We start from the raw sequence: 14,229 nt of genomic DNA on the forward strand, positions 1-14,229 counted from the left end.
ACAACTAGAGAAAGCCCACACAAAGCAACAAAGACTCAGTACAACAAAAAATAAAATAAATTAATTTTTTAAAAATCACCTGAGGTATACATGTGTATACATGTGTTCCCCATCCTGAACCCTCCTCCTTCCTCCATTCATTTTGATATATGGCAAAACCAATACAATATTGTAAAGTTAAATAAAATAAAATTAAAAAAAAAAATAAAATAAAAATCACCTGAGGAGCTTTTTAAAAATAATCATGCCTGGGCCCACCCCCAGATATGCTGGTAACTGATTTGGAATGGGGCCTCAGTATATCCTGGATCCCTTGCTATACAACTTTATTTGGTTTCTAGTTTCAGGAAGAAAATTTAGATGACAAAGGATATATTATTTGAATTTATTTGATTTCTAGATTTCAGATAATGAGGAGTTCAAATACTAAGGGATAATTCAAAAAAATTTTTTTAATCTATTCTGTTCCTACATTTAGACAATGAAAGTTCAAATAGTGAGGTATCATCCTCAAAGGGGGAAAATTATGCAAGTACATATCATATATCCTAGTAGCTTAGTGGATTCTCAACTGATTATTCCTTCATTCAAGAAATGTTTTCACTTTACACCATCTTATTGGCAAAATGTGAACACTGGATAACTAACTCTGGATGTGGGGAGATAGGAAACTTCTTGCACACTGATGGGAGTGTAAATTGGTTGACCCATTCTGGAGAGTGATCTAGCAATATTTAGTGAAATTACATATGTGTATTCCCTACAACCTAGCAACCCCACTCTGGGAATAAATTCCCAAACAACTCACAAAAGGCTCATCAAAGGACCTGAATGAGGATAGGCAGTAAAGAATTGATTTTAATACTAAGGAATTAGGCACCTAGATGTTCAGCACAGGGAAATGAACAGGTAAAATAAGGAAGGCAGCAGTTAGATGCAACAAACTAAATGTACATACAACATGGATAGGCTTTAAGTAGAATGATACATGAGAAACAAACAAAAAAACAAAAGCATAGCTATAGCATTATAACCATTAGCACAAATAAAATATACACACATGAAACAATATATTTTATAAGGATAAAAAATATCAAAGGACATATATCAAACACATTAGAGGTGATGCCTATAAGGTAATCACTGAAAGAAGAAAATTAAACAAAAGGCTTTAAAGGGACCAATGCTCATAAACACTTTCTTGCATTCAAGGCAATACTTAATCCATTTTCTGGAAAGTGAAAGGCAGAAATATTTATTGGGTGTGCTGATTACAGGCTAGATAGTGTTGTCTGCCTCTCCACCTTGGGAGGCAAAGAATATCTATCCCCTTGGAAACCTCACAGGCCAGTTGGGAAAACAAACAAGTTAACTAAAATCCATTTGGTAAGCGCTGTAAATAGACTTTGGTGAAAGTGCTGTGGAGTACTGTAAAGATTATGACTTAATATTATTGTGTGTTTATATAGGGGCCTAGTGGGCTTCCCCAGTGGCTCAGTGGTAAAGAACCTGCCTGCCAACACAGGAGATGCAGGTTCAGTCCCTGAGTGGGGAAGATCCCCTGGAGAAGGAAATGACAAACCACTCCAGTATTCTTGCCTGGAAAATTCCATGGACAGAGCAGCCTGGGAGGCTACAGTCCATGGGGTTCCAAAAGAGTCAGACGCTACTTAGGGACTAAACAACAACAAGGGGTCTATTATTTAATGTACATGTAATTTTCCATCAAAATGATGATTGAAATATATCATACCTTAATGAGTTGGATGCTTGGGCTTTTTTTGTTTTCTTCTTTCTTATTTATCTGTTCCTAGTTTTGTGTGAAAGTGGAAGTCACTCAGTCGTGTCCAACTCTTTGTGACCCCCATGAACTAGTCCAAGGAATTCTCTAGGCCAGAGCACTGGAGTATTGATAGCCTTTCCCTTCTCTAGGGGATCTTCCCAACCCAGGGATCAAACCCAGGTCTCCTGCATTGCAGGCAGACTTCTTACTAGCTCAGCCACAAGGGAAGCCAGTTTTGTGTAGTTTCTACTTTGGGAACAGCTAAGGCTTGCTTGCTGTAGAAATGTTGGAGTGCCATCTGCTGGTGAAAAATGTTTTATATTCCCCTATCTATCTTAATCCATTTTAAAAAACAAAAATGTCACATACATTATAGGATATTTGGGCTTGAAGGAATCTTGGAAATCATCTAAGGTTTAGAGATGAGGAAATATCTCCTTACAATACTGAATCTCACTTAAGGAAAATGTGTGTGTGTGTGAATTTTCACATACCCCTTTCATCACTTCTGTGAGCCTTACAACACTTTGTAAAGACTCACAAAGCTAAACTACCTTAATTTTCCTAGAGAGATAAACATATAAACTACTTTACAGGGGTCCATAAGACCTGTTTAAACATTTATGTAAGTCCCATTTCCCAGGAAAACAATCTTAGGAAGGCAGCTTACTAGAGTGCCAAACAAATGGGCTTCAAGGTCAGACTTACATTCATCTCAGCTTTACTATTTAAATAATAAGAAGCCTTAAGAAAAATGTTTAACTTTCCTAAATCTCAATTACTTTATATGTGAAATAAGAACAGTAACCCAATTTATAGAGATATTGTAGTAATTTGTAGGGCACATATAAAAATGAAATGCTTAATAATATCAGAAAAATATTTAACAGCTAAACTAAACCTCTAATACTAATTTAAATATGCTTCTTAATCTATCCTTAATGAAGCTAAAAACTGTAAATGGATCTTCCCCTCATTTATATTTTATATTTATATTTAATATAAATAATCTGCCTCTAAGATATTACATACAATAAATTCCCATAAAAATGTAAATGTAAAGCAAATGTGTTTTAATAGCTCACTGAATATCTGAACAGATCATACTTCTGCTTTAAGGCCTTGCTATTCATAATGTGGTCCACAGATCTAGCTGTATTACCATAAACTGGGAGCAGTTAGAAATGTAGAATCTCAGGCTCCACTCTGACCTACCAAATTAGAATCTACATTTTCACAGGTTCCCCAAGTGATTAAAATTCATATTTCAAATCTGATAAGCATTACTTCACAGAACAGCAAATAGATCCTGAGCACCATTTTTTAGGAGAGGTTGCCAAAGCTAGCTCCACCTTGTTCCTCTAGGCTAAATGTATCTATGTTTTAATGTTTAAATACTGAAACTTCTTTAGTTCTTTAAAATTTTAGTGAAACTAATCTCACACGCTAGTAATGCTCAAAATTCTCCAAGCCAGGCTTCAGCAATACGTGAACCATGAACTTCCAGATGTTCAAGCTGGTTTTAGAAAAGGCAGAGGAACCAGAGATCAAATTGCCAACATCTGCTGGATCATCGAAAAAGCAAGAGAGTTCCAGAAAAACATCTATTTCTGTTTTATTGACTATGCCAAAGCCTTTGACTGTGTGGATCACAATAAACTGCGGAAAATTCTGAAAGAGATGGGGATACCAGACCACCTGACCTGCCTCTTGAGAAACCTGTATGCAGGTCAGGAAGCAACAGTTAGAACTGGACATGGAACAACAGACTGGTTCCAAATAGGGAAAGGAGTATGTCAAGGCTGTATATTTTCACCCTGCTTATTTAACTGTGAGATAGCCAGAGAGAAAAAATAGAGAGAGAGAGAACTTCCCCACAAAAAGCTCTAGCCTAAAGCAATGCCAGGCCGCTCACAGAACAAATGACTGAGCAAATACCAGAGGAGAGCTAGCCAGCTGCGGACTGGCCCATCTCCCACCAGAGGCAGAGAGGCAGGTGGGCAACAGCCAGAGCCGGTGAGGGGCAATCTTGGCCCAAGAGACAGCATCCTCCACCAAACTGTGAGCAGGCCCCCAGTTGCTAAACAAGTCTTCCTGGGATCCTGGACAGTTGACATCTGCCAGGAGGGTTGCAGCCAGAGACCAGCTCCCCAGAGGAGACACATGGCACACCTGAAACAACGTTCCCACTGCGCACCCAGGAAACTGAGCAGCTGGGACGGGGGAGGTGATAAGACACACCGCCCCACCTGGGGAGAGTGTGTTCGCCAAGCACCTGGTTGCCTGAGCTGCTCAGACCTGGGAAGGGCACAAAACACAGGCCCAACTGACTCTGTGCCATTGTGGAGTACCCGACAACCTGAACCTGAGCGGCATAGATCTGGGAAGTGCACACAACCCAGGGCCCACTTTAGACAGTTCCCCTGCAGAGCAACCTGGAGCCTGAGCAGTGTAGACCAGGAAAGCACACACACTGTTAGCGGGGACAACCCAGTATGGCCCAGACACTGCAAGCACTCCCCACACACGCCAGTGATATTTGTTTGCAGTGTTCCTCCCTCCCCACAGCACAACTGAACAAGTGAGCCTAAATAAGTGACCACCTCCGCCCCCTTGTGTCAGGGCAGAGATTAGACACTGAAGAGACATGCAAACAGAAGAAGCCAAAATAGAGGGAACCACTTTGGAAGTGACAGGTGCAACAGATTAAAACCCTGTAGTTAGCACCAACTACATTGGAAGGGGCCTATAGACCTCACAAAGAAGTATAAGCTGGAACAAGGAACTATCTGAAACTGAACTGACCCCACACTGCCCACAAAGGCTCCAGAGAAATTCCTAGATATATTTTACTATTATCACTTCTTAAATTTTTAAATTGTAAGTCCTTTATTACTCTGTTCAGTTTCATTTTTATGACCTACTATTACCTTGCAAAAAAAAAGACCCTATTTTTAAAGCAAATTTCATATATATTTTTTATAATTTTTGTGATTTTATTTTGTTTTTTAATATTGCATTTTTTAGAATCTAACCTCTACTCTAGATTTTTAATCTTTGCTCTTTGGTATTTGTTATCAATTTTGCACCTTTAAGAAGCCAATCTTCAGTAACCATTTTTACTTAGGAGTGTGATTACTGGCTTGGTTGCCCTCTCCCCCTTTTGACTCTCCTTTTTCTCTCCCAGGTCACCTCTATCTCCTCCCTCCCCCTTCTCTTCTCTACCCAACTCTTTGAATCTCTTTGGGTATTCTGGGCTGTGAAGAGCACATAGGGAATTGATTACTGGCTAGACTGCGCTCGCCCCTTTTGATTCCCCCTATTCTCCTGGTCACCTCTATCTCCCTCCTCCCACTTCTCTTCTTCACGTAACTCTGTAAACCTCTCTGGGTGTCCCTCACTGTGGAGAATCTTTTCTTCATTAACCTAGATGTTTTATCATCGGTGCAGTATGGATGAAGAAGTCTTGAGGCTACTGTAAGACTAAGACTGAAAACCAGAGGCAGGAGGCTTATATCCAAAACTTGAGAACACCAGAAAACTCCTGACTCCAGAGAACATTAATCAACAAGAGCTCATCCAACAGCTTCCATACCACTGAAACCAAGCTGTACCCAAGAGCCAACAAGTTCCAGAGCAAGACATACCATGCTAATTCTCCAGCAACACAGAAACATAGACCTCAGCATTAATATACAGCTGCCCAAAGTCACACCAAACCCATAGACACCTCAAAACTCACTACTGGACATTTTGTTGCACTCCAGAAAGAAGAGATCCAGCTCTACCCACCAGAACACCAATACAAGCTTCCCTAATCAGGAAACCTTGACAAGCCACTCGTCCAACCCCACCCACAGGGAGGAACCTCCACAATAAAGAGGAACCACAAACTTTCAGCATACACAAAGGCCACCCCAAACACAGCAATATAAACAAGATAAAAGGCAGAGAAATATTCAGCAGGTAAAGGAACATGATAAATGCCCACCAAACCAAACAAAAGAGGAGGAGATAGGGAGTCTACCTGAAAAAGAATTCAGAATAATGATAGTGAAAATGATCCAAAATCTTGAAAACAAAATGAAGTTACAGATAAATAGCCTGGAGACAAGGATTGAGAAGATGCAAGAAATGTTTAACAAGGACCTAGAAGAAATAAAAAGAATCAATCAATAATGAATAGTGCAATAACTGAGATCAAAAACACTCTGTAGGGAACCAACAGTAGAATAACTGAGGCAGAAGATAGGATAAGTGAAGTGGAAGATAGAATGGTAGAAATAAATGAAGCAGAGAAGAAAAAAGAAAAAATAAAAGAAATGAAGACAACCTCAGAGACCTCTGGGACAATGTCAAATGCCCCAACATTTGAATCATAGGAGTCCCAGAAGAAGAAGACGAAAAAAAAGTCCATGAGAAAATATTTCAGGAAATAATAGTTGAAAACTTCCCTAAAATGGGGAAGGAAATAGCCACCCAAGTCCAAGAAACCCAGAGAGTCCCAAACAGGATAAACCCAAGGCAAAACATCCCAAGACACATATTAATCAAATTAATGAAGATCAGACACAAAGGACAAATATTAAAAGCAGCAAGGGAAAAACAACAAATAACACACAAGGGGATTCCCATAAGGATAACAGCTGATCTTTCAACAGAAACTCTTCAGGCCAGAAGGGAATGGCAGGACATACTTAAAGTAATGAAAGAGAAAAAACCTACAACCCAGATTACTGTACCCAGCAAGGATCTCATTCAAATATGAAGGGCAAATCAAAAGCTTTACAGACAAGCAAAAGCTGAGAATTCAGCACCACCAAACCAGCTCTTCAACAAATGCTAAAGGATCTTCTCTAGACAGGAAACACAAAAAGGGTGTATAAACACGAACCCAAAACAATAAAGTAAATGGCAATGGGATCATACTTATCAATAATCACCTTAAATGTAAATGGGTTGAATGCCCCAACCAAAAGACAAAGACTGGCTGAATGGATACAAAAACAAGACCCCTATATTTGCTGTCTACAAGAGACCCACCTCAAAATAAGAGATACATACAGATGGAAAGTGAAGGGCTGGAAAAAGATATTTCACACAAATGGAGACCAAAAGAAAGCAGGAGTAGCAATACTCACATCAGATAAAATAGACTTTGAAATAAAGGCTGTGAAAACAGACAAAGAAGGACACTACATAATGATCAAAGGGTCAATCCAAGAAGAATATATAACTATTATAAATATATATGCACCCAACATAGGAGCACCATAATATGTAAAGCAAATGCTAACAAGTATGAAAGGGGAAATTAATGATAACACAATAAAATGGGAGATTTTAATACCCCACTCACACCTATGGATAGATCAACTAAACAGAAAATTAACAAGGAAACACAAACTTTAAATGATACAATGGACCAGTTAGACCTAATTGATATCTGTAGGATATTTTACCCCAAAACAATGAATTTCACCTTTTTCTCAATTGCACATGGAACCTTCTCCAGGATAGATCACATCCTGGGCCATAAATCTAGCTTTGGTAAATTCAAAAAAATTGAAATCATTCCAAGCATATTTTCTGATCACAATGTGGTAAGATTAGATGTTAACTATAGGAAAAAAAAAAAACTATTAAAAATACAAACATATGGAGGCTAAACAACATGCTTCTGAATAACCAAAAAGTCACAGAAGAAATCAAAAAAGAAATCAAAATAAGCACAGAAATGAATGAAAATGAAAGCACAACAACCCAAAACCTATGGGACTCAATAAAAGCAGTGCTAAGGGGAAGGTTCACACAATACAAGCTTACCTCAAGAAACAAGAGAAAAGTCAAATAAATAACCTAACTCTACACCTAAAGCAACTAGAAAAGGAAGAAATGAAGAACCCCAGGGTTAGTAGAAGGAAAGAAATCATAAAAATTAGGGCAGAAATAAATGAAAAAGAAACAAAGGAGACCATAGCAAAAATCAACAAAGCTAAAAGCTGGTTCTTTGAGAAGATAAACAACATAGACAAACCATTAGCCAGACTCATCAAGAAAAAAAGGGAGAAGAATCAAATCAACAAAATTAGAAATGAAAATGGAGAAATCACAACAGACAACACAGAAATACAAAGGATCATAAGAGACTACTATCAGCAACTATATGCCAATAAAATGGACAACTTGGAAGAAATGGATAAATTCTTAGAAAAGTATTGCTTTCCAAAACTGAACCAGAAAAAAACAAAAAATCTTAACAGACCCCTCACAAGCACGGAAATTGAAACTGTAATCAGAAATTTTCCAGCAAACAAAAGCCCAGGACCAGATGGCTTCACAGCTGAATTCTACCAAAAATTTAGAGAAGAGCTAACACCTACCCTACTCAAACTCTTCCAGAAAATTGCAGAGGAAGGTAAACTTCCAAACTCATTCTATGAGGTCACCATCACCCTAATACAAAAACCAGACAAAGATTCCACAAAAAAAGAAAACTACAGGCCAATATCACTCATGAACATAGATGCAAAAATCCTTAACAAAATTCTAGCAAACATGATCCAACAACATATTTAAAAGATCATACATCATGACCAAGTGGACTTTATCCCAGGGATGCAAGGGTTTTCAATATCCGCAAATCAATCAATGTAATACACCAAATTAACAAATTGAAAGATAAAAACCATATGATTATCTCAATAGATGTAGAGAAAGCCTTTGACAAAATTCAACATCTATTTATGATAAAAAAAAAAACCCTCCAGAAAGCAGGCATAGAAGGAACATACCTCAACATAATAAAAGTCATATATGATAAACCCACAGCAAACATTATCCTCAATGGTGAAAAATTGAAAGCATTTCCCCTAAAGTAAGGAAGAAGACAAGGGTGCCCAAACTACTATTCAACATAGTTATGGAAGTTTTAGCCACAGCAATCAGAGAATAAAAAGAAATAAAAGGAATCCAGATTGGAAAAGAAGTAAAACTCTCACTGTTTGCAGATGACATGATCCTTTACATAGAAAACCCTAAAGACTCCACCAGAAAATTACTAATCAATGAATATAGTAAAGTTGCAGGATATAAAATTAACACACAGAAATCCTTTGCATTCCTATACACTAACAATGAGAAAACAGAAAGAGAAATTAAGGAAACAATTCCATTCACCATTGCAACAAAAAGAATAAAATACTTAGGAATAAATCTACCTAAAGAAACAAAAGACCTATATATAGAAAACTATAAAACACTGATAAAAGAAATCAAAGATGACACAAATAGATGGAGAAATATACCATGTTCATGGAGCGGAAGAATCAATAGAGTGAAAATGAGTATAATACCCAAAGCAATCTAGATTCAATGCAATCCCTATCAAGCTACCAACGGTATTTTTCAGAGAACTAGAACAAATAATTTCACAATTTGTGTAGAAATACAAAAAACCTCAAATAGCCAAAGCAAACTTGAGAAAGAAGAATGGAACTGGAGTAATCAACCTGCCTGACTTCAGACTATACTACAAAGCTACAGACATCAAGACAGTATGGTACTGGCACAAAGACAGAAATATAGATCAATGGAACAAAATAGAAAGCCCAGAGATAAACTCACACACCTATGGACATGTTATCTTTGACAAAGGAGGCAAGAATATACAATGGAGAAAAGACAATCTCTTTAACAAGTGGTGCTGGGAAAACTGGTCAACCACTTGTAAAAGAATGAAACTAGAACACTTTCTAAAACCATACACAAAAATAAACTCAAAATGGATTAAAGATCTAAACATAAGACCAGAAACTATAAAACTCCTAGAGGAAAATGTACACAAAACACTCCCTGACATACATCACAGCAGTATCCTCTATGACCCACCTCCCAGAGTAATGGAAATAAAAGCAAAAATAAACAAATGGGATCTAATTAAACTTAAAATTTTTTGCACAATGAAGGAAGCTATAAGCAAGGTGAAAAGACAGCCTTCGGAATGGGAGAAAATAATAGCAAACAAAGCAACTGACAAAGAATTAATCTCAAAAATATACAAGCAGCTCTTGAAGCTCAATTCCAGAAAAATAAACGACCCAATAAAAAATTGGGCCAAAGAACTAAACAGACGTTTCTCCAAAGAAGACATACAGATGACTAACAAACACATGAAAAGATGAGCAACATCACTCATTATCAGAGAAATGCAAATCAAAGCCACAATGAGGTACCATCTCACGCCAGTCAGAATGGCTGCTATCAAAAAGTCTGCTGCTGCTGCTGCTGCTGCTAAGTCACTCCAGTCGTGTCCGACTCTGTGTGACCCCATAGACGGCAGCCCACCAGGCTCCCCCATCCCTGGGATTCTCCAGGCAAGAACACTGGAGTGGGTTGCCATTTCCTTCTCCAATGCATGAAAGTGAAAAGTGAAAGTGAAGTCACTCAGTCATGTCCGACCCTCAGCGACCCCATGGACTGCAGCCTTCCAGGCTCCTCCATCCATGGGATTTTCCAGGCAGGAGTACTGGAGTGGGGTGCCATTGCCTTCTCCTATCAAAAAGTCTACAAACAATAAATGCTGGAGAAGGTTCAGAGAAAAAGGAACCCTCTTACACTGTTGGTGGGAATGCAAACCAGTACAGCCACTATGGAGAACAGTGTGGAGATTCCTTAAAAAACTGGAAATAGAACTGCCATACGACCCAGCAATCCCACTGCTGGGTATACACACAGAGGAAACCAGAATTGAAACAGACACGTGTACCCCAATGTTCATCACAGCACTGTTCACAATAGCCAGGACATAGAAGCAACCTAGATGTCCATCAGCAGACAAATGGATAAGAAAGCTGTGGTACATACACATAATGGAATATTACTCAGCTATTAAAAAGAATGTATTTGAATCAGTTCTAATGAGGTGGAAACTGGAGCCTATTATGCAGAGCAAAGCAAGCCAGAAAGAAAAACACCAATACAGTTATGAATGCACATATATGGAATTTAGAAAGATGGTAACGATGACCCTATATGTGAGACAGCAAAAGAGACACAGATGTAAAGAACAGACTTTTGGGCTCTGTGGGAGAAGGCAAGGGTGGGATGTTTTGAGAGAATAGCACTGAAACATGTATATTATCATATGTGAAATAGATTGCCAGTCCAGGTTCAGTACATGAGACAGGGTGCTCAGTGCTGGTGCACTGGGATGACCTTGAGGGATGTAATGGGGAGGGGAATGGGAGGGGGGTTCTGGGTGGGGAACACATGTGCACCCATGGCTGATTCGTGTCGATGTTTGGCAAAAACCACTACAATACTGTAAAATAGTTAGCCTCCAATTAAAATAAATAAATAAATTTCTTTTAAAAAAGAAAAAGAATCCACAGGAAGTTCAAAACACCTGAAGCATCTGGGTTCTATGATAACTCACAAAACCAACCACCCAAAACTCCCCTTCCACAAACAAAACCCCATAATGAGGAGAAATAGTTGGGAAAAGAATCCATATTGTCCAGTGCATAGACAATTTAGGCAAAGGAAACAGAAAGCTCAGATAAAAGTGAAGGAGAGAATATAAGTATGGTCAAGATGGCAGAGTAGGGAGACCCTGAGCTCATCTCCTCCCATGGGCACAACAAAATTACAACTATCTACTGAGCAACTATCTTTGAGACTTACTTGAAGACTCAAAGACTAGCAGAAAAAAAATTTTCACTACTTAATACATAAAGAAGGAACCATATAAGACAGGTTGAAGGGGCAGAAACACAGTATAGTCAAAACCCAGACCCATAGGTAGGTGAACTATAAATGGAGAACAATCACAACTGCAGAAGTTCCCCAAGGAGCAAGGAGTCCAAGCTCCATATCAGGCTCCCTAGCCTGGGGTTGCTGCACTGGAAGACAAGCCCCAAAAAAGTCTGCCTTGGAAGGCCAATAGGGCTTGCATACAGGAGAACTGGAGGGCTACATATAACAGAGATTCTGCTCTTAAAAGGTGCACACAAAAATCTCACATGCTTTGAAAGAAGCCTGGGGCACACCCAACTACTGATCTTGGAGAGCTTCTGGGAGAGGCAGGAGGCAACTTGGACCTCCCTTAGGGAAAGACATTGGTGGCAACCATTCTGGGGACCCTGTTCTAACATAAGGACACTGGTACTGGGATGCATCATTTTGGAGTTCTCCCTCTAGACGATTAGTGCAAGGAGGCTTATATGCTAACCAGTGGGTCAGCACAAGCTCCAGGACTCCCCCAATCACACAGCCATCCATGCTTGGACCTGGCCCCATCTACAAGCAGGCCAGCATCAGCCCTGGTCCCCCAGGTCATGCAGCTAGCCATGCTGGTACTCAGCCCTACCCACCAACAGACCAGAAACAGACCCAGGATGCCCTAGGCTGCACAACAAGCCACCCTAAGTCCCAGGACTGCCTACTAGTGGGCCAGCACCAGCCTCAGGACCCCCCAGGTCACACAGTCAGCCATGCCAGAACATATACTTGCCTACCAAGAAGCCAGAAGTCACCAGATGAGGCAGGGCAGGCAATTAACTAGGTCAGGGGCCAGCCCCACCAATCGGGGTGCCCACAGTAGTTGGCCCCGGAACAGAAGGACCCACGTAGCCCATATAGAGGACACACCTAGAGCATATAGCTCATGGGATGTCTCCAACATAAGGCCACTTCTCTACTACTGGAGAAACATAACCAACATCTAACACACAGAAATAAACACAGAGAACTAGGCAAAATGAGGAGACAAAGGAATATGTTCCAAAGTGACAAGACAAGACCTCAAAAGAACTGAACAAAGTGGAGATAAGCAATCTACACAATGAAAATGTTTACTGAACTCAGGAGAAGAATAGATAAACACAATGACGATTTTAACAAGGAGTTAGGAAATATAAAGAAGAACCACGGAGCTGAAGAATACAATAATTGAAATAAAATATACACTAGGGGGAATCAAGAGTAGATTGGACGGTACAGTCTATTAGACTGAATAGGTCTATTTCATTGTTCCTTCAGGGGAATTTTCTTGCTTTTTTTAAAAATAGGAGTGGTTCCTCTGCTTCTCCATTTTACTTATATTTCTCTCTCTGAGTTTAGGAGAAACAATTATCTACTATAGTCTTAGAAGGCTATTTATATGCAGGCACATCCCTGCATAGCTTGTATGGGTTTAATATTTTCAGCACAAGGGCTTTTAGTTTGGATGTTTCCACCTCTCTCCTCAGTGTGTGCTGTCTATTAACCTCCTGAAAGGGGGCGTGCAGATGTGCCAACCTGCATGTGCTCCAGGGGCCTGCGTCAGTGGGGACAGCGACTGTGGACAGCACTGCTTTCTCAGCAGTAGTGGCAGCTTGGGGCCCATGATGGCAGCAGTAGCTCACATCTACCCTTAGAGCTCAAGTAGGCAGTGTCTTCTTGCTTGAGCACACATATTCAGGGAAAGAAGATCTTATGGCAATTCTGCCCCTCCCCTCACATGCCCCCCAACAATGGCAACTTGCCTCTGATGGGCTCAGGCTTCTTTCAGTCTCTATTGTGGCTGCACCACACTCCAGCCCCTTCATGCCATCTCCACACAGCCGACTCCCAGTCCTCTCCTGGGGTCTGTCCTCCGAAGTCTGAGCTTTAGCACCCAGCCCCTGCCTGTACCAGCAGGCAAGCATCTGAGGTTATGAGTGCAGGGCAGGCTATGAGCACAGACCTGTCTGTGTAGGTCTCCATTTTACCTTCTGCAAACTTGTTGCTATACTCTCCTCCAAGGCTCAGAAGATCTCCCTCCATTTTGGTAGATCTCCCCACCAGTGACGGGACTTCCCAGGGTGCTGAAACACTTCCTTTTTCATAGCACCTTCCCAGGGGTTCAGGTCCCATCCAGATTCCTTTCTCTTTCTTTTTTCTTCCTTCTTTTGTCATACACAGTTACATGGAGATTTCTTGGCCTTTCAGAAGTCTGAGGTCTTCTGCCAGCATTCAGTAGATGTTCTGTGAGAACTGTTCCACATGTATTTTTGATGTAGTTGTGGTAGAAAGTAAGCTTCACATCCTATTCTTCCACCATATTGATGGCTCATTCTGAATTTTCTAAATTAGCTTGTTTTACTGATTTGACTTAGAACTATATAAATAATTTACCTAATTATAAAAGAAAAAATTTAAGCAGCCATTAAAAACTGAAAATAAAATGAAACAAAGCAACCTAAAAGTGTATCCACATAGCAATATAACTACACACAGAGGAACTATTTCCAGTGACTTTAAAGCCCAGTAATTTATACATCTATAATAGTTATAATTGTTGGCGGTAGTGTTGGTATTATTATTCTTACACTGTTACATATATAATGTGGGATAAAGTAAATCAACTTTCATGTAATATTCTCTTTTATTCTATCATATCCAGCATTCAGGAGAACCACAGCTCT

Source organism: Bos taurus, chromosome 26, assembly GCF_002263795.3.
Source record: "Bos taurus isolate L1 Dominette 01449 registration number 42190680 breed Hereford chromosome 26, ARS-UCD2.0, whole genome shotgun sequence".
Classification (NCBI taxonomy): domain Eukaryota; kingdom Metazoa; phylum Chordata; class Mammalia; order Artiodactyla; family Bovidae; genus Bos; species Bos taurus.